The sequence below is a fragment of the Electrophorus electricus genome, chromosome 22, assembly GCF_013358815.1.
Source record: "Electrophorus electricus isolate fEleEle1 chromosome 22, fEleEle1.pri, whole genome shotgun sequence".
NCBI lineage: Eukaryota > Metazoa > Chordata > Actinopteri > Gymnotiformes > Gymnotidae > Electrophorus > Electrophorus electricus.
In genome coordinates this window covers 10,890,976-10,896,751 of record NC_049556.1, presented here as the reverse complement: position 1 = coordinate 10,896,751, position 5,776 = coordinate 10,890,976, and positions in this window count along the sequence as shown.

The window sequence follows — 5,776 nt, the reverse complement described above, 5'->3', positions numbered from 1 at the left end:
TGGCCCAATAAGAAAACACAAGAAGGGGTCAGAGGGTGAACATTACATGCAACATTACATGCCCAGTATCATTTCAATAGAGGCCAAGTCTGTAGAGTGACCTTGCACACTCTGTTGTGTGCCACAATAGTGCGTCTTGATCAAAGGTTAAGGGTTAACCTGAAAAATAGCGCATTTGCTTCTATGAACACTAGCAGGCAACTCACACAATCTTATTTAAGTTCTTTCTAACCAAGGTTGCATCTGTAACTCATTCATGTCAATAAAGAAGATTATTATATGTGTGACAGAAATAAAGTTAAAGTGAAATGGATGACCACGGAAACTCCAACAGTTTTGGCTCATGTTATCTCTGCCAACCCTCGGGTACCCTGCGTAATATGTCCTAAATGTAAAAGCCACAGACAGTGAATTAAGTTGCCTCACAGGGGCCTTTGCTCACTGATGCACAATCAGTTGTTCAGACAATTGTTTTTTCATCTCCTGTGACCTGATGAAAATGATTACATTGCTGGTCTCAGAACAGCACAGTTCATGTGTGTAAAACACAGCCACGCATCGTAAGCCATTTTGTGACTCTTTAGAAAGCAGTCGTGAGCAGCTCTTTTAGGATCGTCTTCCTGTAATTCCCCACTGAGTCTGGGAGACCCTCTTAAATCTCGCACAGGCTATAAGTTTGGAAAAGAAAACAGTGGCCAGTTAACTTTAGACAGAAATGATGAGAACTACTGTATAACTCGATTAAGGCACCATTTCACCTTCAGCTTCCCATATGTTATGCAACTTATGTTACACAGATCGCAATAGAGCCAAATTAGCTATAAAGAGCTATAAATTAGCTTTTTTTCCCCTTTTGTTTTGTAAACTGATCAACATGCTTTTGTATCAATGGTGTCTGGGCAGCTTAATCTTGTGGATGCTTCTACAGATTTTGAGTTAAATATAGCACAAAGCATAGGATAGTTGTGGTCTCATAAGTGGATATGAAACTCAGGAAGACTTCCACAGCTCAGAGCCCTGTTTAGTAGGGTGACTAGCTACACAGCCAAGTATTTGGTTGTTATTTGCAACATTGCTTATTTAGTAACCAAGTGGCACTCCAGAGAGTGAGCAATGCTCCTTACAAATGACTGCAAACCATTAAATGGAGAAGTTAGCCAGTGGAGTTGAGGTGTGTCCCAGCAACAAGAACAAAACATCAACAACAGGCCCACACCCTACCTTCTGCCCTGGCTGAAAAGGTCTATAAATAATGACCACTGGAGCATCCCAACTTAAACACCATCTTAGGAACAACAGTGCTACTTTTTAAAATTTCCTCTGTTTAGATGTGAGACTAATCCATTTTATTGCTTTCTGAAGCCACCGTGGGCATGCAAAAAAAAAAAAAAAAATCCCCCCGCTACCCAAATCTCATTCCTCAGTGATGAATCTGTCTGCCAGCACTCAGTGTAACATGCCATCTACAGCAATCTGCAGAACATTCTCACCCTTCCTCTCTCACACAGCAAACAGTTCAAAAAGAAAGGAATGAGGAATTCTGGAATATGGTTGTGTGAAATAGGATCATTTGCCAAGATAGGAAGTGAAGGCAGATCTTTATACTGAAGGTATTTCCTGTCTCAGTGATGTCTATCACTAGTGTATTGGACTTAGGTGAAGAAGAGTCTCTAACTCTCTCTTTGTGTTGTGTGTGTGTGTGTGCCTGTGTGTGTGTGTGTGTGTATGTGTGTGTGTGTGTGTGTCTGTGTGTGTATTTAATTGTGTTCTTATGCTCTGATAATCGCTTGGGGCATATAGCCATCACATCTTGCACTTGACTGAAGAGCACACAGACATAAGTTTCCAAGAGAACACAGATACCACATTATTACCAATATAAATTGGTATCAAATAAGACAAGTCAAATATCAAAACAAGGAAGTACATCTAGAATACATGGTTTATTATGCTGTGTTTATTTGAAATAAACTGTTCTCCTAAACACACTTTGTCCAGCTGGTTTTAACATACAACCTAATCATGACTATATCACATTTCTGTAGAAGCTATTTTCAGATACTTATCTATGCTATTAATATAAAAAAATAAATGCTGTGTTATATATATATATATATATATATATATATATATATATATATATATATATATGTGTGTGTGTGTGTGTGTGTGTGTGTGTGTGTGTGTGTGTGTGTGTGTGTGTGTGTGTGTGTGCATGCGTGTAGGTTTTTGTGGTTTACGAGGACAATTACATACCGATATTAGCAGGACATTTTGGTTTATGAGGACAGGACCAATGTCCTCGTAATTCCAGCACTGTACATGCTCTTATCTAAGGGAGAGAAACTCCCTCTCAAATTTTGGTGCAATGTCCTTATACACCAGAAAACCATGAAAGTCACTTAACACAGTGTTATCTTAGAATTTAGTATAGCCCCCCCCATAGTCTGGTGTCAGAAAAGCTCATGTGTGTCCCCAGTGTTAAGGTTTCTGACTTCTGATTGGCTGGGCTTTGGACTGGCTACTTGAGATGTGGTTGGCTAGAAGACACATGATCCTTGTATCAGTAAATATTTCACCTTTAAGCCATGTCAGTGTTGGTGGGGTTTTACTGGGGTGGCTGAGTGCTCGTCAGAGTGCACTCCAGCCTTTCAGAAACTTATCGTTTGTTCAAAAATGCAGAAGTGCATTCTGTCTTGAACAGAGTCAAACAAATAAACAGACTAAAATGTTTTGAGATATGAAAAGAACAAAATAAAACTTAACAGGAATATTTTTTTTTTTGCTAGGAAGATTAGCGCCATTATGGAAGATGGCTGCCATGGAGCAACATGGGTTTGATGTGAAATATATAAATCCAGTTAAAGGTAATTTAATATTCATGTTTAATTGCCTGTGTTTATTTACTTGGTTTACAGGAATGTTGTTTGATGTGGCCTTTTCCATTAGCAAAAAGCGGGCCCAGGACAGGGATGTACTGCCTTAACATGTTCTCTGTTTCCCCATGTAGGCCGTGGAGTACTCTGCTGCGTCCATTTTGACACGAGAAATTTTCTTTTGGAATACAGAGGAGACCTAATAAGCAAACAGGAATGTGGAAGGAGACAGAAAATATATAAAGATGCCCTGAAAGTATTTATGTTTGAATTTTTACGCTCATCTTCAGCTATACATTGACCAGCCACTTCATTAAGTCCGCCTGCTTGTGTCTGCACTCATTGTCCATTTTATCAGCTCTAGTTAACATAGAGGGGCATTTTGTAGTTCTACATTTACAGACTGTAGTCCATCTGTTTCTCTGCATACTTTGGTAGCCCTTTCACCCTGTGCTTCAATGGTCAAGACCCCCACATGGCCACCACAGAGCAGGTATTATTGGGGTGGTAGAGCATTCTCAGCACTGCAGTGACACTCGCTGTGAGTGGATCAGACACAGCAGTGCTGCTGGAGTTTTTAAATACTGGGTCCACTCACTGTCCACTCTGTTAGGCACATGAACCCCACTGTCCATTCACTGTCCACTCTGTTAGGCACATGAACCCTACTGTCCATTCACTGTCCACTCTGTTAGGCACATGAACCCCACTGTCCATTCACTGTCCACTCTGTTAGGCACATGAACAACACTGTCCACTCACTGTCCACTCTGTTAGGCACATGAACCCTACTGTCCATTCACTGTCCACTCTGTTAGACACATGAACCCTACTGTCCACTCACTGTCCACTCTGTTAGGCACATGAACCCTGCTGTCCATTCACTGTCCACTCTGTTAGACACATTAACTTACTACTTAAAGAAGATACATGTGTGTCAATGTATGTCACAGGAACCTTCTATATAAGGACTTTTGTACTTACAGGAACTGCAGTGTATGCTGGTGTGTGCCAGGTGTGTGCCAGGTTGTGTGTCGCACAGGGACTTATTTTTCTGGAGCTGTAGTTCCTGTTGCAAACTATCTTGCACATTTATTTTCCCACCATTTCAGTAAACTGACAACACAGGAACATAGTCCACTGGCACATATCAAAGATTAGCCACTGACACCTTAAACTGATACATGAGGTATACTGTCTTTGAAACACCTTTAGGCTGTTCCAAAGGACCCTTTGCTAGAGCTGTGATGGAAAAATGGATCAAAATGCCTCATTTGTGTTTTTTGACCTGTCTCATCAAGTGGACTGGACTGACATGTAACGGTCAATGATTAACATGATTTTTATGAATGTGCCTTTTATTTTGATATTTCTGTTATGTCATTTTTGAAGGTAATTGTGAATTGCTGGATAAAAATTAAATTATTTAGCCTCTTTCCCCACAATGGCGAATAGGAATGAGTCAAATCTTTGTCAGCAGTTTTGAACAATAACTGGACTGCATGCGTTGTCAGTTGTCTCCTTAGGTGACGGTTGCAGTTGAGTTGTGCACTTTAAATTACTTTCATAGTCATCAATGCTGTGTTTTTCTCTCTGTACTTGTGGCAAAAGTCATGTTTTGAAAAACCCGAAAAAAATGACAGTGATCTCGTGTTAAGGAAATTTACAGTTTGTTTTATGAATTTTTACCATTTTATACCAAGTGTGGTATAGTGAGCTTCTATTTTCTGATACTAGGGGAAAAGGTATTCAAGTTCTGATGAGGATAAGTCATTATCAGATGAAGAATATGTGCCAAACTCAGAGTCAGACAGTGAACCAGACAGTTCAGTGGAGTTTGCAATAGGATATGAAAACAAGGCCCAAGTTAGTGAGCAGAAAGTAAAAGCTGTCCACTCCAAGTTGACCAAATCTTGCAGTTCAAGGTTGGTCCTAAAATATTGCTTGTTTGAATGAAGAAGCTGACTTATTTTGTTATGAGGAGCAGTTGTGAGATGTAGAATCAGATGATGAATCAAACAGCTCTAGAGAATGGGAAGATTCAGGACAATCCAATCTCTGATATCAAACTGTCCACAGAAGACGCAACTTTAGACAGTGAAACAAATGAATCGGGTCTGTCCAGATCAGCCACTGTAACACCTACAAGGGCAGAACTCTTGGATGTAAGAGTTGCAGCTGGTGAGACTGATTTTCACAATGTATCAGTGACAGGACAGGACACAGTGGCTGTTGCAGAAAAAAAATACATAATTTCTTGTTTTGAAAACAAGAAAAACTACTGTTACATTTGTGGAAAAGCAAAGTCCAAAATTTCTCTTTTCCGCTTGAAAACCCTCATGACAGGAGCTGAAATTTCAGACACACTGTCATTTCCAAAGTGGCATGGCAATGACCCTACCAAATATGAGCATGCGCTACAGAAGCTTGGGAGGTTTTTTGATGACTCTGCGAGTCTTCTATACACAACTTGGCAGAAGCTGTAAAACCTGCAAATTTTTCAAAGGTTATTCAAGCTGCCAAGAAGGTTTCAGGCTATGATGAAGAAAAGAATGGCCCCCAAACGCCAAGCCTAGCGTTGAACTTGGGGCACATTTGTCAAAAGATCTGTGAGATCGTTCAGCGTAGGGCTCTTATGGCTGAAGATGAAGAGTCAGTCAAGTCAACTGAGATGCTTTTTATGCACGTTGCATGAAAGTCCAACAAGCCATTAACACTCTGCCTTTCACTCATGATGCTCAGTTTCTTCACGCACACCTGGAGACAACAGCAGGCGCAGCATCTGAAAACGTGAAAAAGGTACCGTCGCCGCAAAGCTATGCAGAGCTCGCTAAAATGACACATCTTTAACTGAAGACATGCTGGAGAGGCATACAAGGGGCGCCTCAGAAGCTTTCAAG